General features: G+C 42.8%; 1 protein-coding gene and 1 non-coding gene across 2 annotated transcripts in view; both read left to right on the top strand.

Annotated features, from left to right (window-relative positions):
* The window catches only part of LOC126195200 (protein furry), a 1,217,589-nt gene that overhangs the window by 200,732 nt on the left and 990,616 nt on the right, over positions 1-26,241 (top strand). The gene's annotated exons all lie outside the window — the stretch shown is intronic.
* On the top strand, positions 1,263-1,335 carry Trnaa-cgc (transfer RNA alanine (anticodon CGC)). Its single transcript has one exon. It is a non-coding gene; the product is annotated as a tRNA-Ala (tRNA).

Below are 26,241 nucleotides of genomic sequence, written 5' to 3'. Positions count from 1 at the left end.
GGAAGAAATGGTCGTGACCACTGTTCTGTATATTCGCTGCATATCAGACATACTTGACCAAATTCGTAAAAAGTGGTGATGCAAACTGACAGTGCATTAACAATACTGTTCCGCTGATTAACCTGAACTGACAAAAAGCAATTTGAAACTATATGGTCCGCCAGTTTTCTGAAAAATGCTTTACACTGTCGAAAACTGTCTTTATCGAGAGGCTGAACTACACTGTTCGTTCCAGATGGAATCTGATTTACATTAAGTATTTTCGCCGTCCATCTTAAGTGTTATGTCCAGGCAAGAGTCCAAGAGAAGCAGTGATTTATTTTCTACGTTTGGTTATAAGATGTCTCGGGTGTAATACTGAAACTTATTGTCTACCATTTTTCCAGATTTTACTATGCCGATTACAAGATTTTTTTCAACTAAACACTCGTTTTCTACATCTTCGGCCCTAATTTACTCTAAGGTTTGTGAAGAAAGATATAAAGCCGCGGGAATAGTAATCCACTGACGCTTATCATTGGCACTGTTCTATACGTTATGTCCATAGCATTCATCGACTGCAAAACGACTCTGTCTCATTTTGCTCTAAATGATGAAGTCCGGTTTGCACGCAATTCTTGCTCGAAACCTCGACTGACTGGCTTTATACACAGCATTTTATGGGATAACAAGAAGCTTCGTCTTACTTCAGCTACGAATAACTCTGTAGTATTACCTCATAATGACATCTCCTCTTGACGTTTGCTTGAAGTAAACTTCGTAATTTAGCGACTTGTTTTTCTGTATAATTTCCTGAATCTGTTTAACTAGATAGAAATAGTCTGGAAATCAGTAATATTCACCTCATTTCCAATTCAGAGGGCCCAGTCTCGTAGATCTCTCTCGGTAACGATGCATTGTCTCTCATGAGCGTTCTTAATCTTGAAAATAGTTTTTTTCTCACACTTTTTTCATTGTATTCGTTCGAATCACTGTTCATGGAATCGTCGGAGTTATTTGATGTTCCACAACTTTAACGAAATGTCAACGTCATTTCAATGAATATGCAAGAAATTAATTACGAACACACACATATGTAGGTCTTCAGGAGATGTAGATGATTTCGATTGAATACCACGTTCTTCATGTTTCATCTCTGGGGTGAACTGAAAAATGGGATACAACCCGTCGACTTTGAGCAACGAGGTCATAGTTTGCTCATAGATGTTAATGTCTTTATTTTCGAGCCATAGATAATAAATCGGTTATCTTCTGTGGTACCAAGCGAGGTGGTGCAGTGGTTAGCACACTGGACTCGCATTCGGGAGGACGACGGTTCAAACCCGTCTCTGGCCATCATGATGTAGTTTTTCCGTGATTTCCCTAAATCTTTTCAGGCAAATGCCGTGATGGTTCCTTTGAAAGGGCACGGGCGGTTTCCTTCCCCATCCTTCCATTATGCGAGTTTGTACTCCGTCTCTAATGACCTCGTTGTCGACGGGACGTTAAACACTAATCTCCTCCTCCTCTCTGTGGCGAGGCATCATCATTGTAAATTGTCGCTTGTGTTAATTTAAATCATTTGTTCGTCCCAATCCATTCGGTACTTATTTTCATTCTTAGTGAGTGTGAGATATTTTGGAAGAAATCGTTTTTCATTCTGGACAATTTTTACTTTTTGATTTTCGTATGTAGTCATGGATTTATCTATTCCTATGAATATGGAAGACTGCAAGGAGGATTCGCCAACTGCAGCACGGAATACAAATTTTACAGTTGTCACATTTTTCGCCTTCGATAGCACTATTCTCACTACGATATTTTTCAGTCGACACTAGTTCTATCGAAAGTAAAAAGACCGTACTTCAGTTGACCCATATAGGTCAACTGAAGAATAGGATATACGAGATGCGACAATAAAAAAATGTGACTGATGTTGCTTACCGTTTTAGTCAAGTTTATTGTTGTCCCCTTCAAAGTAGTTCTCTTCTGATTGCAGACACTTTTTCTAGCGCTTCTGCCATTGATGGTAAAACTTCTGGAACTCATCTTCTGTAATATCCTCCAAGACTCTCGTCACAGCTTTTTGGTCTTCTTGTGTTGTTTGTAAATGGTGTCCCTTGACCGCCGTTTTGACTCTTGGAAATAGAAAAAAGTCGCACAAAGCGATATCTGGTGAATAAGGTGGCTGTGGTAGTACTGAAATTTGTTTTGAGGTTAAAAATTGCTGCACTCACAGAGCAGTATGGGATGGCGTGTTATCGTGATGCAGAATCCACTTATCAGCAATGTTGTCACGGACACGAAGAACTCTTTTACGAAATCTTTCTAAAATCTCTTTGTAGTAATATTGTTTAACTGTTTGTTCTGGAGGCATCCACTCTTTTTGATCAATTCTCTTGGAATTAAAGAAGCACACAAGCATGCATTTCACTTTTGACTTGGACATGCGAGCTTTTTTTGGTGTGGGTGATCCTTTTGAGCACCATTGCGAACTTTGGTGTTTTGTCTCTGGAGCGTACTGAAAAAACCAACTTTCTTCACCAGTGATAACACGGCTCAACAATTCTGGATTGATTTCCGTTTGCTCTAACAGATCGGCTGCCAAATTTTTCCGTGTTTCTCGCTGTTGTGGTGTGAGATTTTTGGGGACCATTTTTGCACAGATCTTTGTCATACCAAGATCTTCTGTTATTGTTAGACGAACCGTTTCTTGATTGATGTTCAGTTCTTGTGCAATCATTTTCACGGATAATCTTCGATCAGATCGTACAAGTTCACGCACCCTGGCCAAGTTGACATCTGTCCGTGATGTTCATGGTCGTCCACTGCGGTCTTCATCTTCAACATTCGTTCTGCCTTCACTAAACATTTTATGCTAATGAGAAACATGAGCTCTTAACATAACCTCCTCTCCAAAAGCCTTCTGAAGCTTACCGTAAGTTGTCGGGTTTTTACCCAATTTAACGCAAAAAGAAATGACATACCGTTGCGCAATGTTATGCGGTTCCATTTCGTGACGAGAGACACAAACACATGTTAACTTATTTTAGCACAACTCACGACTGAGCAGTAGTATCCATGTGCCGTTTGGACTAGAAGCAGCTTATAGACCAAGGTCAAAGATATTGTGCCTACGCAAGCCTGCAGGGTTGCCAAATCTTGCAAAGAAAATCAGTTTCATACTTTATTATCGCAGTGCTAGCAAAGACGAAAAAAGTGACATATGTAACATTGACATCCTGTTCCTCAGTTAAATTACTGGTCTTCAGTTGACCTATATGGGTCAACTGAAATACGGGACCTGTATAAGTCAACTGAAATAGGGGATAGTAATTTTACTGTTGTAGGTTTTTTCGCCGACGCCAGTACTACTATGATAATTTTCAGGCGATACTATTAGTATCGGAGGCGAAAAAATTTGTATCCCATACTTCAGTTGACCTATATAAAAATTTTATGTATGTCGCATTTTTTTCGTCTGCCGTTTTCGCTAGCTGACCTATCCTATTCTTTAGCTGACCTATATAAGTCAACTGAAGTATGGTATACCAATTTTACATACGTCGGTCTTCTCGCCTTCGCTAGTAAAAAAATGTTCAAATGTGTGTGGATTCCTAAGGGACAAAACTTCTGAGGTCATCGGTCCATAGACTTACACACTACTTAAACTAACTTATGCTAAGAACAACACACACGCCCATGCCCGAGGGAGGACTTGAACCTCCGACGGGAGAGGCCGCGCAATCCGTGAAATGGCACCCCAAACCGCGCGGCCATTCCCCGCGGCTTCGCTAGGACTAATATCAACTGAAGAATAGGCTGCTAGTAGTAGAAGACCTTCATAGGTCAACTGAAGAATGGGATACTAGTACTAACGAAGACCAGAAAGTCGACACATACGTTAAATTTGAATCTCGTACTGCAGTTAACGTATACAAATCACCCGAAGATCGGGATACAACTCTTATACGTCAACTGAGATATTCCGTGCTAACGGTACTTCTGCCCGAATATTTTCTTCATTTTTGCATAAGAATCCCATTCGTCAGTTGAGCTATATACATTATGTGATCAAAAGTATCCGGACACCCCCAAAAACATACTTTTTCATATTAGATGCATTGTGCTGCCAGATACTGCCAGGTACTCTATATCGGCGACTTCAGTAGTCATGAGACATGGTGAGAGAGCAGAATGGGGCGCTCTGCAGAACTCACGGACTTCGCACATGGTCAGGAGGTTGGGTGTCACTTGTGTCATGTGTCCGTACGCGACATTTTCACACTCCTAAACTCCCCTAGGTCCACTGTGTTCGGTGTGATAGTGAAGTGGAACGTGAAGGGATATGTGCAACATAAAAGCGACAGGCCGACCTCGTCTGTTGACTGACAGAGACCGCAGACAGTTGAAGAGGGTCTAATAGGCAGACGTCAATCCAGACGATCACACAGGAATTCCAAACTGCATCAGGATCCACTGCGAGAATAATGACAGTCAGGCGGGAGGTGAGAAGACTTGGATTTCATGGTCGAGCGGCTGCTCATAAGCCATACATCACGCCGGTAAATGCCAAACGACGCCTCGCTTGATGTAAGGAACGTAAGCATTGGTCGACTGAACAGTGGAAAAACGTTGTGTGGAGTGATGAATCACGGTAGACAATGTGACGATCCGATGGCAGGCTGTGGGTTTGGCGAATGCCCGGGGAACGTCGTCTGCCAGCATGTGTAGTGCCAACAGTAAAATTCGGAGACGGTGGTGTTATTGTGTGGTGGTGTTTTTCATAGAGGGTACTTGCACCCCTTGTTGTTTTGCGTGGCACTATCACAGCGCGGGAATTCATTGATGTTTTAAGCATCTTCTTGCTTCCCACTGTTGAAGAGCAATTTGGGGATGGCTATTGCATCTTTCAACACGATCGAGCACCTGTTCATAATGCACGGCCTTTGTCGGAGTGGTTACACGAGAATAACGTCCCTGTAATGGACGGGCCTACACAGAGTCCTGACCTGAATCCTATAGAACACCTTTGTGATGTTTTTGAACGCCGACTTCGTGCCAGGCCTCACCAACCGACATCGATATCTCTCCTGAGTGCAGCACTCGGTTAAAAATGGGCTGCCATTCGCCAAGAAACCTTTCAGTAGGTGATTGAACTTATGCCTGCGAGAGTGGAAGCTGTAATCAAGGCTAAGGGTGGGCCAACACCATATTGAATTCCAGCATTACCGATGGAGGGCGCCACGAACTTGTAAGTCATTTTCAGCCAGGTGTCCGGTACTTTTGGTTACATAGTGTAGGTCAAATGAAGAATGGGATACTAGTACTGAAAAAAGGGTTTACTAAACATTATGTTCGAAACGTGAATGTACATGATAGATGTCTACCATCTATTCCTTTGCTTCTCAACATTCGTCTTTGCTGTTAAATCTATGCAATACATCATCTCTGGTAACTTATGACGTCATAGGGGAAAGCCGGCGGGTTGTATCCCATTCTTTAGCTGTCACCATCTTTGCAAACATTATTTGGATTCCCCATTACTGAGAAACTCCGGAAACTGCACAGATACAGATGCTGTTAGGAATCATGTACGATGAAAACCAAAGAAAATTAATTCAGCTTTATCGCCGTTCCTAATATATAGCGATAGCGCTAAGGAAACCGCTAATTACTATGGATATTAAATGAGTTGCAGGTTCGAGAGCATAGTAACTGTGAAGAATTATGTCAGAGATACTGTCAACGGAAGTGAAATTCACTTTACAAATTACGATCGCCTTGTGTCGTGTCATCTGTTTATCGATGCGCCGTCAACCAAGGCTATGCACTTACCGCGTTGCGCGTATACTGTCTGCTACAGCTACGGTAGGGGTGCAAATTTTTCCAGCCGCCTGTTGAGCTAAGGATTTGGCGATTTTCACCATATTTAAAAAGAAAAAGCTTGCTATGTGTCTTAGCAACTACAATTTTGACATAGTGTTTCTTTTGGCCTATTCCTCCGGAATAAAAAATTCTGTACAGGTTTCGACGAGGATGGAGCGTTATCAGAAGAGAGTACGTGTTTCCGGGTTCCTGCAGACACAGTTTTGCTGCTATATAATTAACAGGTACGTCACAGTGTGCTACTGAAATGGCGCCACAACTGGAAATGTACTCCAAAGTTGAAGTACGCGGTACAGTTCGATTCTTTTGGGCAAAGCGTCTAAATTGTACAGAGATTCGCCGGGAAATTCTCGCTATGTAAGGACGACATGCAATGTCACGCCCAACCGTTATGAAATGGTGCCAGCAATTCGATCAAGGATGATACTGATCGAGAAGGAAGGTCTTCGTCATCGAACACAGACGACAATGTCCAGGCAATCAAGGAACTGATTCGCACCAGTGGCAGATTTTCCTTCGATGGAGACGTTCTTGCAACAGGTCTGGAATCCATTCGTGACCAAGGAGCGAATTTTTGTCGTCAAGGAAATAGAACAATTGATAGGCAGTTCCGACCGTTGTTTACAGAGACTTGGTGACTGTGGTGAGAAATAGTGTTATGTATCTATGTGTATTTGAAGTGTGATGGAGCATTTATTAAAAGTTACATGGCCTGCCATAATAACGTGTAATTAACTTTTTGTAATAACGTGTAGTTAACTTTTTGAAGCCCCTTGTACCTATATTTCTCGAACATTGTTGCATATTAAGATCCGAACGCACGTAGGGTGGTTGTGAAAATGAATTTCACACTGAAAGGATGCACTGTTAACGTTTCCTTCTCGATAGGCTAACGTTTATAGTTTACTATTTGTGCCTCATACCTGAGTCTTTCATGAATCTGATAGTAAAGCGTATTTATTATGAAGCCTAGTTGACTGCAAGGCTTTCACCTGTACGGATGCAACAAGAGTACAACATTGAGCCGTAATGCTTCATTTTGCACTTGATAACTACGACTGCGTCGTTCGTATGTTCTCAGAAATGACACTGTGATTGAAGCAGTCCATATGCTGATAACATGTGAACTGGTAAGATTAGAGTTTTGTATTCTTGCGGAGCATATGGTTTTCCATGAGAGCGCTATCAGAACATATCACATCGACCGACGTAAAGCTTAAACGACTTCCTCCGATTCTTTCCAAACTCCAAACTGGTGTTCACAACTATATGTACAACTAAAGTAAATATATACAAAAGTGGTATTACCTACTGAAAGGAACAAGCCAGATGGATTTAAATCTATTTGGAACGTAATACTTCAACGAATTCCTGACATTCTTTTCAGACTACAAGCTGGTGCTCACATCTGAGGGACGTTGCGAATAAATTATAGATATTATTTATCGAAAATACTGTACGTACAAAGCTTAAGTATTATCTGGAACAGTTACATTACAAAGTTACACAGCTGCAGACTTGTCCTCCTCGCTTTTCGTAGCCGCAGCTTCATGAATGTCTTAGTCATTGATGCGAAGTGACAATCTTTGCAGCGGAGTTCCAGATGGAAAAAAGTCACCCGCACTTTCAGAAAGAGAATGTTGGTCGGTTGGCAATGCAACTACTGGAATTGCATTTCATTGAAATGGTCGATGTAGTACTGTCATAGTGTCAGCATTGTAGACTCTGGGTGTGCTCGATCTTTGGCGAACACTCTTTTTTAAGGTTTTCGAGAGTTTCATAACACAAAAATATGCTTCTCTACGACGTAAGAATCCTATCGCTAGAAACAACAAAATGTACTTAAACTGTTTTTGTCGAGAAAATTGAGTTTTTGAAGAAGCCTTTGCCCAAAACGTTGTTGTTGTAGATCTCACGGTAGTGATGAACAGAATCAAGAACTTCATCTGTAAATGAATCAAAACTGCCTCTGTTTCTGACGTTAGTTTTTACTTAAAAAAAGACGGGTTTATCGGAAGAAATTCCTGACCCACAAGAGCATATTTTGAACTACTGCACGTCAGAAATTTGATTACATTGAGGGAAAAGAAGCTGAATACAATAAGATAAGCACCATATATAAAGCAGACAGTGTTTTCCACCTGTATTCGGGGAACTTCTTGTTATTCGAAACTGATGCATTCAAAAACAATACAAATTGTGTGATCAGATTAATCGTTACTAAACTGAGGATTAGCAGTTTTACCCGCCAACGCCTTGCAACAAGAAAACTGCTTTTTTGAGATTATCATGTTTTCTTTGCTATGCAGTCTTTCTTACGACTGTAGGAAACAGTTCTTAGGGAAAATGTATGGTGTTATGTGATTCCAAATATATGCTTGATCCAATAATTTTTTAAATAAAACGTTCAGTTCAGGGTTCATTGTTCTAGAACAAGTGAACGACGTCTCCTGAATTCCTGTAAAAGAAATCAACAGAAAACAAACGGAGAACCAAGGACATTTGCTCTAACAACCAAAATTCTTTTCGTTCTGGTCTCGAGTGCTGCTGATCAAGCCGATTTGTAACCTGAAACTTGAGGTTTTGTTCTCGGATATGGTATTCGGATACTCTCCGACGGTTCTCGAGAACACCGAAAACACGCTGGAATCGAGAAGGAGACGTTCTGACGCTAACTTAATATCACATACGTACACTGTTTGATCAAAAGTATCCGGACACCTGGATGAAAATGACTTACAAGTTTGTGGCGCTCTCCATCGGTCATGCTAGAATTCAATATGGTGTTGGCCCACCCTTAGGCTTGATGAAAGCTTCCATTCTCGCAGGCATACGTTCAATCAGGTTCTGAAATGTTTCTTGGGGAATGGCAGCCCATTCTTCACCGAGTGCTACACTCAGTAGAGGTACCGATCTCGGTCGGTGAGGCCTGGCACGAAGTCGGCGTTCCAAAACATCCCAAAGGAGTTTTGTACGATTCAGGTCAGGACTCTGTGCGGGCCAGTCCATTACAGGGATGTTATTATTGTGTAACCACCCCGACACAGGCCGTGCATTATAAACAGTTGCTCGATCGTGTTGAAAGATGCAATAGCCATCTCCGAATTGCTCTCAAACAGTGGGAAGCAAGAAGGTGCTTAAAACATCAATGTAAGGCTGTGCGGTGATAGTGCCACGCAAAACAACAAGGGGTGCTGGCCCTCTCCATGAAAAACACGACCACACCATAACACCACCGCCTCCGAATGTTATTGTTGCCGGCCGGTGTGGCCGAGCGTTTCTAGGCGCTACAGTCTGGAACCGCGCGACCGCTACGGTCGCAGGTTCGAATCATGCCTCGGGCATGGATGTGTGTGATGTCCTTAGGTTAGTTAGGTTTAAGTAGTTCTAAGTTCTAGGGGACTGATGACCTCAGTAGTTAAGTCCCGTAGTGCTCAGAGCCATTTGAACCATTTTTTTGTTATTGTTGGCACTACACACGCTGGCAGATGACGTTCACCGGGCATTCGCCACACCCACACTCTGCCATTGGATCACCATATTCTGTACCGTGATTCGTCGCTCCACACAACGTTTTTCCACTGTACAATCGTCCAATGCTTACGTTCCTTCCACCAAGCGAGGCGTCGTTTGGCACTTACCGGCATGATGGTGCGGCTTATAAGCAGCCGCTCGACCATGAAATCCAAGTTTTCTCACCTCCCGCCTAGCTGTCTTAGTACTTGCAGTGGATCCTGATGCACTTAGGAATTCCTGTGTGATGGTCTGTATAGATGTCTGCCTATTACGCATTACTATCCTCTTCAAATGTCAGCGATCTCTGTCAGTCATCAGACGAGGTCGGCCTGTACATTTTTGTGCTGTACGTATCCCTTCACGTTTCCACTTCACTATCACATCGGAAACAGTGGACCTAGGGATGTTTAGGAGTGTGGAAATCTCGCGCACAGACGTATGACACAAGTGACTCCCAATCACCAGACCACGTTCGAAGTCAGTGAGTTCCCCGGAGCGCCCCATTTTGCTCTCTGACGATGTCTAATGACTACTGAGGTCGCTGATATAGAGTACCTGGCAGTATGTGGCAGCACAATGCACCTAATATGAAAAACGTATGTTTTTGGGAGTGTCCGAATACTTTTGATCACATAGTGTAGTTTAGAGTAAATTAGTCCTCACTCTGCATGTGTTATCGATAGGTTAAATGAAACGTTTTATTTCTGGCAGAATGACGTAGTCAGTAAGGTGCGATGTATAAGCTTAAATGAAATTTCTGTACAAAGTTCCTGGCTAGGATATACGCTTTTTGTGAGCGAAACTCTATCACGTGAGCCATTGGCGAACGCCTCACGACCCGAGTCAAGTCTTGCGAATACCTCCGCTGCAGTGATACTTGCGTTCTGGGAGCTATACCGAGGCTGTATCTAAGCCTCTCTCTACCACATTCTTCCTTGTTAGATACCTGGTCCGGTGAACTACTCTGTGCAGGAGAATATAAATTTCGTGAAATGTGGTACTGGAAGACTGAAACCTTGAGTCAGGCTGTAGGATGATTCAAATGGTTCAAATGGCTCTGAGCACTATGCGACTTAACTTCTGAGGTCATCAGTCGCCTAGAACTTAGAACTAATTAAACCTAACTAACCTAAGGACATCACACACAACCATGCCAGAGGCAGGATTCGAACCTGCGACCGTAGCGATCGCTCGGCTCCAGACTGTAGCGCCTAGAACCGCACGGCCACTCCGGCCGGCGCTGTAGGATGATTTGGGATGCTTCAGTCGGAAGAACATTAACCACTAAAAGGTAACAACCAGGCCGAATTTAAATCTGTGTGCAACATATTTTCTGTCTGATTATGTTTGAGGAGACGTGGTGCATCTTCTGACGTTGTATTCGTGTTTTTCTGCTTCGCGTGGGCCCTGCGGCGTTGTGTGGTAATTAACCAACCCCTCCATCCTTATCGTGGAAGAGCGCTTTTATAATCCCCTTAAAGTCACCGTGATTTACAATTCCTATAATCATTAAAGCTCCGGCCGAGGCAGTTGCTGAGACATAGCCGATTTCCTATCCGTCCTATCCGCGCTTGTGCTCCAACTCCCGATAGTTCGAGGACTTTTAACCTACCTCACCTTAATTTCCTAACCGTCCATTGGGACTTAAATCTAACCTACCTTCTTTCCTTACAAGAAAAAAATGGATTAAAACCTTTGAGATCGTGCTTTTTATCTACCCTGTGTGCGGTCAAACACCCAGATGAATTTTACAGACGATAAATAATGTTCTTCACTTAAAACTCAATCTGCATGTAACGAAACAGGAAATAAGCACAAGAACATGAAGTCCATAACCACAAACAAATAATTTTATTAATGCTAAGTGATACGATGCTAAGTTTAATCCTTCGTTTTCTGGTGCGTTTTGTGTTCGTTTGGTTTATAGCATCTGGAATTATGCCCATGTGATCGGTGTTATTGTCGTATTCCGTGGGGCACATAAAATTTATGAAATGTAAGTTTGAATATCACTGTACATATATTAGATTTCAGTCGAAATTTGTCATGAAGACCTACGGTTATTTATTTATTGCTAGGAAGCAAATCTGACATACCGTAATCTCACTGCAGAGACTCTTACAATAATAAGGAAAATATCATTTGAGACTGCTTAAGGATTTCAGTTTGTCCTTATACTCACCATTATTGCTCCATGTACTGCGAGCCTCGACGCAACGGTGTTACTGACAAGGGAAGGCCACGACGTTGGGATTACAGATTTACCCTAAACTCTCTACACCTTTAATAGCGCTTTAAAACAACATAATATGGAAGTAGTAAGGTGCACTAGTCTGGCAATTCGGAGAAAATCGCAAGAGAAGTTTTTCGCATCTATTATATAACTGATGTATTGTGCGATTATGTAACCTTTTGGCCGGCCAAAGTTTCCGTGCGGTTCTAGGCGCTGCAGTCTGGAACCGAGCGACCGCTACGGTCGCAGGTTCGAATCCTGCCTCGGGCATGGATGTGTGTGATGTCCTTAGGTTGGTTAGGTTTAAGTAGTTCTAAGTTCTAGGGGACTGATGACCTTAGAAGTTAAGTCCCATAGTGCTCAGAGCCATTTGAACGATTTTTTTGTAACCTTTTGATAGAGTTCGTGATGGTGAAGTGATTAGCGTACGAACTTCGAAAGACGAATTTGTATGATGCGACGGTTCGACTCCCGCTCTAAGTTAATTGTTATTCTATTTTTTATTTCAACACTGGTCAGTATTTTAATTTATATGACATTTGAGACGTAATATAATGAAAGAAAACTACTTATATGTGCATGAAGTATTTGCATGAAGTTTCAATTTACGTTTTCCATGTCCGTAAGAGAAATACCATCCTGCAAAGTGTGATGTCGAGAGTACATCCGGCGAATAATTGAGTATCACTCTTATCGTCTGGCACATTGTGACTTGCTATGTTACTGATTATGAATAACGACATTCACAGCATTGTTTAAGGGAGTCAGACTTGGGCTTTCCAAGCCCGTCCCTTGTCCGTAGCCGGCCGGTGTGACCGAGCGGTTCTAGGCGCTCCAGTCTGGAACCGCGCGACCGCTACGTTCGCAGGTTCGAATCCTGCCTCGGGCATGGATGTGTGTGATGTCCTTAGGTTAGTTAGGTTTAAGTAGTTCTAAGTTCTAGGGGACTGATGACCTCAGAAGTTAAGTCTCGTAGTGCTCAGAGCCATTTGAACCTTGTCCGTGAAAATTAAATTACAAGTAGTAAATAGTCAAGTAACATATGAAAACCACTATAACTTCATGAAAATGCACGTGGTTTTTTTTTCATTGCAACCGATATCGGAAAGTGATATCGATTAAATAATGTGACCAGTAGTGAGAGTAGCAGGATTCGAACCGTCGCTTCGTCCGCGCCACTCTAGCAGATTCGCAAAGATACGATGAGTTACATAATAGACGTTTGAAATTTCTCTTGCGATTTTATCGGAATTGTCATAGTTGTGCACATTACATTGTTTTCTTGGCCTACTAACGGTGTACAAAGTTTGAAGTAAATTCGTGATCGCAACGTCGTGGCCTCCCCTTGTGAGCAAGATGGATGCAATGTTTCCGATATCGGTTGCCTCCGATGCAGAAGAGTTGCGACAGGGACCTTGCGTTTTCATTTGGTAGAGTCGACCCTCCTGCGCAATAACAGCGCCTTGGCAAACTGTCGCGTCTACCCCCCTCTCCCGCTCGTAACTACACACTTTTCCCGTTGCCGCGTGGGCTGGAAGCGCGGCACGCTACAGACACGAAGTTGCGGTCCACGACCGTTTGCATCTGTCTCTCACGTACCACTGGAAATGCGCCAGATTTTTGTGCACCTTCTTTTGCCGTACTTCTTACGCCTCTATAGTTTCCTGGTGTTTTTAGGGGTTTCCATACTTTTCTTCCCCTACTTGCGATAAAGTAAGAGTGCTCGGGAAAGGTCTCGGAGGGACTGTGTAGATTCCTCACTGATACCATTTATTTAAATTAACATATAGCATTTCAATCGTTTTAATTACTGGTTTACTTTTCTAGTGTTCTTTCGTTACTTTTCTGCCTTTCTTTTCCTTCGACAATGGGGCAACAGTTCATTCATATTTCGTCGAATTTTCTTTAGTCATCTACCTCCTGTAAAGAATAAGCTCAGCTCAATGATCAGTAAAGTATTTTGCTGTCTTAGCAGTCCTTGCTCGTCCCTAGAACTAGGCGTAATTTACTGGTGACACTCGAAGATTTCAAGAGCTCTAACGTCTTACACCGTTTGCACTCAGATATTCGCTCACTTAACAGCTGGTTGGTAATTCCACATAAAAATACTTTCAGTGTTTGTTTCCATGGGTAACACAGATCGTTTCGGCCGCCCGTGTTAATAACGCACCAATATTTTGCTAAATCACTCTGAAATTTCAATTCTCACTGAAATTTCTCCGTTCTGCCACCCCCACACTCTTCCCTCGGAGCCCAACACTAAGCTGCCTTTATTTTCTGGTGGTGACATCTACCATTGCACATTTTAAGTGGTTCTTTTGTTATCTAATAAGATTGGCAGTCATTACCTTTTCCACCACTTGAGCCATTAATACTCTCTATCCTAGGAGACTATCAGAATGGCTGCTAAACAATAAGTTGCTATGGACATTGTGGGATAAGGGGTACTCTGACCTCTACGGGAGCTGGGAGCAGATGTCTGACAAAATTCCGCACCCGACATATTTCATCTTGGTGGTATGCTTTGTTTCGGTTAGCTCCCTTTGTTTGCTTAAATGCTTTCGCACCTGTTGCATCTAAGAGGATATTTCCGCTTAACAACGGAGCCTGTCGTCCCCTGTTCCAACCTCAAAGGCAGCTCCACGACTGAGGAATTTCACATGCCGCGCAGCCCACGGCTTACTTTCAGAGGCAAACTCGCTTTACTCGGCACTTGCAGTTTTCCAGATGTCCCATGTGTCGTTGCTTCAAAACTGATACAACTAAATTTCTACTTGCATCTGAACCTGTAAACGTACTGTCACACTGTCAGATGGTTATTAATACCCTTGAATATATTTGTGAGAGGTTACTATAATGGGCAGTCAAATGAAAATGAGGCACATGGGAAAAAGTAAGTAAGCTGTTTGTTATTTCAAAAGTAATCACCGTAAATGTTATTACATTTCAGGCGCTGAGAACCATAAGGGCCTACAGCAGATCATTGCGATTTTGAGAATGTAACATTTATGCATGCTTCTGACATCTGTTGATCTTATAGTGAATTAGATTTATTTGTGCTGTATGCCCACATCGTATATATGAACATTCATGAAAAGCTTTCTCCCCGATTTCTCTGACAGTCACTTCAATGCGGGCTTGAATGGCGGTTTGCTTTGTCCTCTACGGATCTCAGCGTCACATTTATCCAACTGCGAAACATAACGGCCAATAAAAAAAAAGCCCGAACAGGCCCTGAGGGCCGAACGGTTCCGACCGGTCATCGTGTCATTCTCAGCCATTAGGCATCACTGGATGCGGATACGAAGGGGCATGTAGTCAGCAGACCACTCTCCCGACACTTGTCAATTTTCGTGTCCGGTGCAGCTACTTCTCAGTCAAGTAGCTCCCCAATTGGCCTCACAAGTTCTGAGTGCATCCCACTTGTCAGCAAACGCTCGCCAGACGCAGACGGTGACCCATCCAAGTGCTAGCCAAGCCTGACAGCTCTTAACTTCGGTGTTCTGCCGGGAAACGATTTTGCCACTGCGGCAAGGCCGTTGGTTACATGGCAGCCATCGCTTTCGCAGAAAAGTGTTTGCGATTGCCTAGGAACCGTGATTCTCTCCCAGCGAGCATCTCTTCGTCCGAAGCAAATCGACGACCACGAACGTCTTTCTGCAGGGTCCACATGTTGCCAAGGCTGTTTCCAGTACGTTGCAGAAGTTTCACTGGGAAGCCCTTGGAAGCCCTTACGCATCCTCGACATAGTCCCAATATTTTCCCATGCGATTTTCATAATGTTGGAGCCCTGGCTGTCGATTTGCTTCGGACGAAGAGGTGCTCGCTGGGTACAATCGTGGTTCCGTAGGCAATCGCAAACATTTCTCGATGAAAGCTTTGACCGTCTTGTTTCACATTGGGATAATCGTATTAACAGTTATGACGATTACTATAGAAATAATAAACAGTTGCCGGCCGTTGTGGCCGAACGGTTGTAGGCGCGTCAGTCTGGAACCGCGCGACCGCTACAGTCGCAGGTTCGAATCCTGCTTCGGGCATGGATGTGTGTGATGTCCTTAGGTTAGTTAGGTTTAAGTAGCTCTATGTTCTAGGTGGTGATGACCTCAGCGTTAAGTCCCATAGTGCTCAGAGCTATTTAAATAAACAGTTCACTTTTTTCCATCTGTCCCGTTTTCATTTTACCGCCCCTTATACTTGTGTAACTAGGTGCACATCACATTGTACCTCTCCTGTCACTGCAGAAGCAGGCATATTGACAGAAAAAGGATTATTTATTGTATGAAGATAAACTCAGTGCTCTTTCTATGTTGATTTTTGGAATTTCAGTAAGATTCATCCATTATTTCATGTACTATCCCTCCAGATTGAGGGGAATTGTACATTTCTTACAGTCCAACTATTTTATTCCTCTCTCTTTAGATGTAATCCTGTGTGTGGTATTGCAACATCTTTGGTGCAACAGATTTCTTGAATAGTTCTTGGGTTCTGAGGACTTTATTGGAATGTATACTGTTTTGTTTCCTAATAGTTAAATAGTCTTCAAATCTGCCTTTATCTATGCAGTTATACAATATCTGATCAGAAGTATTCGGACATCTATTAATGGACATTAATATGAGGCCTGTACGCTCTTCGCCTTTAGACGCCTTGAACGTTGCTAGGGACGCTGTCAGTGGGGTGTGTGAATGTCCATGGCAGCGCATTCTTCTTCAAGAGCCGAAACTAGAGAAGGTAGCGGTGGTGGACGCGAGATCTGAAGCGAAGTTGACGTTCTAAATCACCTCAAAGTGTTTCGTTGGTTTCAGGTCGGGACTCTGCGCAGGTCAGTCAATTTCAGGTATGATTTTGTCACAAACCATCGCCTCGTAGGTGTTGCTTTACGACAGGGTGCACTCTCACGCTAATACAATCAGTCGTCGTCTCCGAACTGTTCCTGTCAGTATGCGGTCCATAATGCTGTAGAATGTGTTCGGATCCATCACCATACAGTGTTTTTAAGCATAATAAAGAGACCACTCGCTAATTACGATAGACACCACCATTCCACAACACTAACTTCTCCGTACCTAACAGTTGGCTCTACACATGGCGGCAGGTACCGTTCTCCAGGTATTCGCCAAACCAAAACACTTCCATCGGATTGGCTCAGTCTGTAGCGCGATTTGTCACTCCAGATTATTCCTTTCCAGTCATCCACTGTTCACTGGCGTCGCTCTTTACACCACTTCAACCACTACTATGACTACAGAAACGTGTGGCTTATACTGAGTTCCTCGACCATTGCACCCCAGTCTTTTTAACTCCCTACATAGTCAATGTGCTAGCTGGATTGCTGGTAGCACTTTGGAACTCACGAATGATTTCATGCGATTTCTTACAACCACCTTCTGCAACACTTGGTGATTCCTGTCCGTCAGTACATGGGGTCTGTCTGGTGTTGATTTAGCCGCGGTTGTTTCTCCGCTTTTCCACGTCATTATCATTCCACCAGCAGTCGACTTGGGCAGCTTTAGAAGGACTGAAATGTCCCTGATGGATTTTTCATTTAGGCGACTTCCAGTGAATAGTCCACGTTCTAAGTCACTGAGCTCTCTTGACCGACCGCCCAATTCAGCTGTTACTGCTTCTCTACTGACAACACTACATTCCCCACCTCCTTTTATGCTGATGGATGCACCTTTCGTGACATCTAATGGTCAATTGCGCAATACATAGGAGTCTGTAGGTACTTTTGTCAAATAGTGTAGGTTTCCCTTGGTTTCCTCAAATCGTTGAAAGCAAACGCAGGGATTGTTACTTCGATAAGGACACCGCCGATTTCCTTTCCCATTCTTATCCAGTTCGAGGGCTCTAATGACCTCGTCGTCTACAGGACCTTAAAGCGCTGTCCGCTTAATATGAACCCTTCTTTTTACTTATTGGACGGAATTAATCTGTTTGACTTTCTTTAAATTCAGTTACTCGCACAAGGAATACAGTATGCATTTGGATCTATTGTGACATGTCAGTGCACCTGCTGTAGACAATGGCTGAAACTGCCACTGTGCAGTTTTACCGTAGTCGTACCGTACCAGAGAAGTCATATAATTAAAAAAAAAAAATACGCTGTACGGGTGATATCGCTAGCTCAGAGAGAATACAATATTTAGGTAGTACACCGTGTGGGATTATTTGATAATCAAGGATGTTGTGCATGAGGCCTCGATGGGCTTATACACCACAGAGATTAGAATTTGCTGAGTGATTTCGAAGATTATAGACATTTTGTGTGCTTCAAAACTTTTTTTTTTTTTTTGAAAAGGACAAACGAATAGCGTTACACTGAATGAAATTCTTTTCGAATGTCAGTGGTATCAAGTATTTACTAAAGAAAAGGAATGACGATTTGGTGTGTTATATTGCTTAAGTTGTGAGATTGGATTAGTGATTTTCTTTCACAATGATCACAGTACGTATTGAAACTTCCTGGCAGATTAAAACTGTGTGCCCGACCGAGACTCGAACTCGGGACCTTTGCCTTTCGCGGGCAAGTGCTCTACCATCTGAGCTACCGAAGCACGACTCACGCCCGGTACTCACAGCTTTACTTCGGCCAGTATCTCGTCTCCTACCTTCCAAACTTTACAGAAGCTCTCCTGCGAACCTTGCAGAACTAGCACTCCTGAAAGAAAGGATACTGCGGAGACATGGCTTAGCCACAGCCTGGGGGATGTTTCCAGAATGAGATTTTCACTCTGCAGCGGAGTGTGCGCTGATATGAAACTTCCTGGCAGATTAAAACTGTGTGCACGACCGAGACTCGAACTCGGGACCTTTGCCTTTCGCGGGCAAGTGCTCTACCATCTGAGCTACCGAAGCACGACTCACGCCCTGTACTCACAGCTTTACTTCTGCAAGTATCTCGTCTCCTACCTTCCAAACTTTACAGAAGCTCTCCTGCGAACCTTGCAGAACTAGCACTCCTGAAAGAAAGGATACTGCGGAGACATGGCTTAGCCACAGCCTGGGGGATGTTTCCAGAATGAGATTTTCACTCTGCAGCGGAGTGTGCGCGGATATGAAACTTCCTGGCAGATTAAAACTGTGTGCCCGACCGAGACTCGAACTCGGGACCTTTGCCTTTCGCGGGCAAGTGCTCTACCATCTGAGCTACCGAAGCACGACTCACGCCCGGTACTCACAGCTTTACTTCGGCCAGTATCTCGTCTCCTACCTTCCAAAGTTCTGCAAGGTTCGCAGGAGAGCTTCTGTAAAGTTTGGAAGGTAGGAGACGAGATACTGGCAGAAGTAAAGCTGTGAGTACCGGGCGTGAGTCGTGCTTCGGTAGCTCAGATGGTAGAGCACTTACCCGCGAAAGGCAAAGGTCCCGAGTTCGAGTCTCGGTCGGGCACACAGTTTTAATCTGCCAGGAAGTTTCATATCCGCGCACACTCCGCTGCAGGGTGAAAATCTCATTCTGGAAACATCCCCCAGGCTGTGGCTAAGCCATGTCTCCGCAGTATCCTTTCTTTCAGGAGTGCTAGTTCTGCGAGGTTCGCAGGAGAGCTTCTGTAAAGTTTGGAAGGTAGGAGACGAGATACTGGCAAAAGTAAAGCTGTGAGTACCGGGCGTGAGTCGTGCTTCGGTAGCTCAGATGGTAGAGCACTTGCCCGCGAAAGGCAAAGGTCCAGAGTTCGAGTCTCGGTCGGGCACACAGTTTTAATCTGCCAGGAAGTTTCATATAACCGCACACTCCGCTGCAGAGTGAAAATCTCATTCTGGAAACAGTACGTATTGATCGACAGAGTGTCCTCAGGTAAAACGGAGGTGGATCTAGCGTTCCCCAGTGAAGTGGTAGAGCACTTCTACTATTTCTAATTTACATAAACGATTTAGCAGACAATCTGAGCAGCCCTTTTAGATTGTTTGTAGATTGGGCTATCTAGTAAAGTCATCAGAAGACCAAAACGAGTGGAAAAATGACATAGACTGGTATCTATGTGGTGTGAACAGTGGCAGTCGTCTCTGAATAAAGAAAAGTATGAATTTATTCACACGAGCACGAAAAGAAACACATTAAATTTCGGTTCACGATCAACCACACAAACTTAAAGGCTGTCAGTTCAACTAAATAGTAAGTAATTACAATTACAAACAACTTACATTGGAACGATCACATAGATAAGTTGTGGAGAGGAAAGTCAAAGACTGCGTTTTATGCAGAACACTTAGAAGATGCAACAGCTCTACTAAAGAGACTGCATACACTACGCTTGTTCGTCCTCTGCTAGACCACTGCTGTGCGGTATTGGATTTTGACCATATAGAATTGACGGAGGACATCGAAAATGTCCAAAGAAGGGAAGTTCGATTTGTATTATCACGAAAAAGGGGAGAGAGCTCCATGGGTATGATAAGAGAGTTGAGTTGGCAATGCGTTTCTTGTTGGGGCGAGATCTTCTCAGGAAATTTCAATCATCAACTTTCTTCTTTGAATGTGGAAATATTTTATTGTCGCCAACCTAAGCAGGCAGAAATGATCTTACTAACAAAATGAGAGAAATCAGAGCTCGTACAGAAAGAATAAAGTGTTCGTTTTCCCCACAAGAGAGAGTGTAAAGGTAGAGATATACTCTTAAGGTGGTTCGAAGAACCCTCTGCCACATGTAAGTGTGAATTGCACAGTAGTCCTGTAGATGCAGTACGTGAAGTGGAAAATTTATGCAGTGCTTTACTCGCGTTGTACGTATGTGCAGGTTACGCGTAGTGTTTCCCGGCGGTAAGGAAATAGGAGACGCAACTTTGTTCGCGAACTACACACATTGTGCTTACAGCAAAAGACGCCACCGGTGGAAACCAGGCAATATCAGAATTTAACTCGGTAGAGTGCAGTGTGGCCCGTATTTCAGTATCAATGTTTGTACACTACAACCACTGGCGCTGAAGTAATCTCTCCTCTCGACAGGAAATTAATGCTGTTGCTGCTTGTTTTTCCAACATTTTGATTTAGCGGGGTGCGATTTATGCTTCAGACACAGATTTATGGGACTGTGATGCCTCCTGCGGTATGTTATATACAACTTCACGAGACGGCGCAGGATTCTCGTATGCGCTTACTTGTACTTTGTACTCTTTTTCACCAATTGAGGTGGCACGGGGTTAAGACACGGAGTGCAGATCCTGTGGGGCAATCCGGATTTCGTTGGTTTTCTTGAAACATTTTCTAGATCCTTTACTCCCCCATTCTGTACAAGCCAAGATAGTGCTCAATCCCTTAAATTCCTCGTACCGACAATACATCCAACTGTCAATGCCCTTCTGTCTGATTTACTTTAAATTTTTTTGAGTTATGGGAGGGTGTGTGGAATACACAATATGTCAAACATGTTTTAGGACTATCCGAATCTCTGGCTCGATAATTTATTTGCGCTGATCATTCATTGCATTGGAGCTAAGTCTGCTGTGGAACTATGCGATTCTCACTCTTCTGTTTTGAATTACTAACCGCAGTTTTACTGGTATTCTTTGTAGTTTGGTTAAATCCACCGAAACAACTTGATTATTGAGTGCTGTATGGTCTTGAAAGTTCATTTATTGACCGTACCCTGTATCGCTAGATACTTGGAGGAGTATCGGACTGATGTGATGAGCAGGGTAAAATATTAATTCTGTTCGTCATAACGCATACTGCTTTTTACCCTCTCCAGTTTCACTATCGTCGTCGCCGCAGTATTTATCTAGGCATAGCGATGTGTGGCATGGGGCTTCAAGAGTGTATTCAGTAGGTAATAAAAAAACTCGAATATGAGGAAGGTCTTTGTAGGCAGCTGCCAAGCTTCACCAAGCCTGTAATTTGGATAAGTAGATATTACATATTAACATTTTTTTAGAGGAGTCAGAATTCATACATCACCTAAGGCAGACCTGAAGGGAAAGTGTATAGAAAAATACTAGAGATTCAGATGTATAAACCAACTGTTTTTGACATTACACCAATATAAGAACTACCGTGAATACATATTCAGTTAGTAACAAATAAATCTGAATGTTTCGAAGGATTACATTTTACACATTTGCGCTAAATTTCAAGCGCCGTTTAAAAGTCACGCTCTTGATACCTTCGTTGAAAAGCATTTCGCATCAAATAACAGTAACATTGTGATTCTCTGTTAATGTCTCTACGAGCAGTCACCATATACAATAATATTTTTAGCAGTTTAATAAGTATTTTGTATATTTGAAATTGTTGTGACTACATCTACTTTTTAGATACTCATCAGCCACCAGAGTTGGATAAAGTGTAATGCAGCATGGTAAACTGGGATCTCCAATGAGGGGATTCTTGAACTTTCTGTGTTCGCTTAAGTTCTTTGTCATTCTTTTTTAGCGCTATAAGTTTCGCAAACGTTTCAAGCAAGAATTTGTAACAATATTCCGAGCAAAATTACAGATGAGCAATAGATATTTCTGCGTGTTCTTGACATTTACCGTTTCTACCAGTGCCTCGATATTATAGATTGTGGATATTGAGATGCCCGTACCGTCGGTGGATTTTGTAGTTTCACCATGTGCGTCACATCGTGCTCACCTATAAGAAAGCCGAAAGCATCTGCGAAACTGCAGTAAATCACAAAGTGAATCACTATTTTGATCCTATACTGGACGGGAGAGAATACATAGATGTGGTGAATATACACGCAGATGATCAATTAAGTGCGTATGTGTTCCCAGTTTTCTTTCGAGTTCTTCTCTGGTGTTGCGGGAATGGCATGCGCCACATTCTTCAGAGTTCCATACAGATAATAAACAAGAGCTGTGAGATTGTGGACTGGGGTAAAGAAGCAGCGTAGCATTAATTTCCGTTATTGTGCACTGATACTGTACTGCTGTCAGCCGTGAAACACAATAAGAATTAACCAGTTACGAAGGGAACTGTGGCTTGTGTGTACGATTTGGTGTTAGCTGAGTGAGTGACTGCCGCACCAGAAGCCCAAAGGTACGGGTTTTCAATCCTCAGTCAGTCCAAGGACTGTCACTTATCGTTCCTTTCATCTCTGTCAATGATATGTATTATGAAAAAGTCACCTTTTGCCAATTTCCGGAGTCTACGTAAAACTGCAGTTGCCTCTGTAATTCGCTGGGTAACTTAGTTCGAAGCTCGGAGGAAAGCTAGGGCATACCATCTCTAAGGGAACCACGCGTATTACAACAACGTGGTGCTGGAACCAACCTTAAGATTTCTAGCGCATTTGTAGGAATTATGTTAGGCTCAGTCCGCTCGTATCTCACACTCTTGTGACTAATAAGTTGTTTAATTAATTAGGACACAACTGAAACTGAAATACAACCGAGGAACTTGACGCCACTGAATTTGACGTCCTAGTGTGGTGAAATTATGAATTTCCTGACTAGGCCTCCCTGTTAAAAAATAAATTTGCCTTTCCACATAGCGAACTGAGTATTGTTGGCATTGGTGTGATTCCTCCCATTGATTCCAGTTCCAGGCACAAGCGGAGTGTAGTCTTCATTGTCTCTACGTGATGCAATTTCACCTACAAGTGTGTCCGCCTCCGAAGCGAAGCGGTAGCGTTACCGCCTACGACGCAAGGGGGCCTGGGTTCGATTCGCGGCAGGGGACTGGGTGTTGTGTGTCCATCATCATTGACACGCAAAGTGGCGTCAACTAAAAAGACTTGCTATACGGCAACCGAACCCCGAAGGGGATATCCCCGCCAATAAATGCCATACGATCATTTCAGTTCACCTACAAGTGTACCTGGTTCGTAGTAGGAATAGTCTTAAAATAATGGATACCACCAAGGCATGGAGCTTTATGAGCGATTTTCGTTGCAATACTGGATTTCAGATTGTTACCACTGGTTGCGGTATCACAGCGCCATGGATTGAAAAAAGTTATATCAACCATTGTCTCCATCAAACTGAACTTTGTCTCTTTTCTGTTGTGCGAAGATGGGACGGGGTACACCTTCTTTGGTGGGTGAAGCTCGTTCATCGAATTTTCTTGAACCTCATCTGTTCTTGAGGAAAGATATCTTTTATTTCCATTTGTCGTTGTTCGACAAGAATATTATCTGAGAGGATCAAAGTGGCTGATAGAACTCCACAAATATACCGTGTTTCATTTTCACCTTATGACAACAAATCAAGATGTTAACTGGAAGCCAGTGAAATTATTTTTAACATTGTAATCGCAAACTTGTTCCCTTCGTTAAAATGTTTTAAAGAGAAAATTGAGTACCATTTGCATTAGTAAAAAATTTCCTGATTTCTTATATTTTACCTCTTGCGCATCGTCACTAGGTACACGAGAAACGGATTGAACCGTGACACAGTGAACCGTAAGTTTTTCAGCTACATTGCCTGACAATATCTCTCAATTGATGCCCGTGTTGTCAGATGCTTCTCAGACAGTCTAGAACGAACTGGACGTTTACTGATATAATGGCGTGTGTCCGTCGTTTTGGTTAAGCGTCACATGGTATCCATCACCTAATGGCGGCATGTTATTACGCAGACGAAGGACATGCAGAGTAAAACCCACTGTACGCCTGACGAAATTCATTTTTACTTTCGACGTCGGGTACCTCGAGGTTCGTATTAGCTCGAGCTATGGACGAAGGTAGTAACCAAATACGCGTGCTGATGGCAGAAGTGTCGCCATGTCACGACTTTCTGTATGCTACAGCCATTAGACATACCGGTATTATTATTTATTTATTATAATTCTGTTGATGCTAAAGTAGTTATTGCTGGGACCCTTCTAAACGGTGCACACGACAGGCCCTACTCTAGGGAAAGATTTTTTTTCAAAATGCATCTTGTCTTCATGCAACACTTCATTATTTTGTCATTATTTTTAAACTGTTTAAAATATCTTAGCATTGTGGAGAATTTTTTTTCACATCTTTTCTCAAGCTGTAATTTATGAAATTATCAGTTATCAGACTGAAACTTTGTCACTATGCACTGCAGTAAAAACTTTAATAACTTCTTGAAAGATGGTAGCCCTCTGTCGGACTGTGCTACACTATATCAGTCTGCCAATATCTTTCCGTAACTCATACGCGAGAACATCAGAAGCGTTACCAAGAACAGGGTACAGTGTCAGGTAATTATGAACTTACACATGCACTTACTGTAACTATCAACATCATCGACTTACTAATTGCTGTAAGCGACATACGACTATCTTTTCCTTCTTTTTTGTTTTTTGTCTTTCATACTTCATCGATGTTTCGTGTAGCAACCGTATTCTGTTTTCAAAGAATTAGGTTCATGAAGAGAAGAAGCGTGTTCATTTCATTTCAGAGCTCTGACCATGACCAACAGGTTGTTTGTGACATCTTTTGATTTCTTGTAGGCTGTTACGTGGCAGTTGAATTATTTAGTTATGATTCGTAAGAGCTCTTATATAGTATAAGAGACCGGGTGTGCATTTGCTCTGGAGGACTGCGAGCATCAACTTACAAAAATCATATGATTTGTGGGGTAAAGAGATCTTCTCTAATAGCAACTTTCAAGTTAAAATTTTTAATACGTTAGCTTAACAGCCCTGTTATTATGTAACATTACGTGTTAGGTGTGTCAAGCGTTAACGATTCACAATCCTGTTGAGAGAAGAGGGGTAAGGAATAATTTGGAAGATCATGGACTATTTATGACGGCTGATACAGATAGGGAGTTACGTAAGCGGATTCTAGCCCATGACACTTGATAGACCTATACTGCTTTTGACTTGAAACTATAATGAACGAGGCTGAGAAGACCTCGATGTTCATCGTAGACATGTAATTGTAAAGACGGACTGATTACTGGTGTACTTATTGAGGAGGCGATGTGATGTGAAGCAGGTGATTTATTGCACTTAGAGCTATTAATATATATGTCCACGGTTTAACTCCACTAGCAGTCGTAGGGTGTGTGACGGTGGGTACCACTATCATCTCTACATCCCTCTTCCACCCTCCCCCCTCCCTTCCCTCACTCGCCTACCCCTCCTCACCCTCATGTTTTACGCGAGAAAAGCGATCGTCGATAAATCTGTCCGTAAGCTCGAATTTATATGAGTTTACTCTCATGGTCATTTGCGAGATATAGGAGTGAAGAAGTAATATAAAGTTTGAGTCGTCTTGGATGTTGCGCCCTTCGAAACTTTATAAAAATCCTGCCCATGCTACAAAACACTTCTCCTGTAGCGTCTATCACTTGTGTTGAATGTGAGAATATTTGATGCCCTCACGCTTACTAAACGAACCCGAGACGAATGGCGTCGCTCTTCATTGATTTGATTCCATCTTCCTGCATCTCAGTGCAATTTTCTGGCGTTGCTAATTCTCTGTAAGTAACTGGCTTGTTCGCTAAAGCACTAATCGTGCTTCTGATGTTCTCTCTCTCTCTCTCTCTGTGTGTGTGTGTGTGTGTGTGTGTGTGTGTGAGAGAGAGAGAGAGAGAGAGAGAGAGAGAGAGAGAGAGAGAGAGATTCAGAATATATTTTTTTATTTTCGAATTTCCTTTACATTGGTAGAAGAAGAAATCGCTGGTGGTAGTCAGTTTAAAAATATGAAGGTTGTATTCGGCGTATGTTAATGTTTGTAAGAAAGTGACTTCCTGACGAGAGATTG

This window comes from Schistocerca nitens, chromosome 1 (genome assembly GCF_023898315.1).
Source record: "Schistocerca nitens isolate TAMUIC-IGC-003100 chromosome 1, iqSchNite1.1, whole genome shotgun sequence".
Classification (NCBI taxonomy): Eukaryota; Metazoa; Arthropoda; class Insecta; order Orthoptera; family Acrididae; genus Schistocerca; species Schistocerca nitens.
Note: the sequence above shows the minus strand (reverse complement) of the source record. Positions and strands in the feature narration are given on the sequence as shown.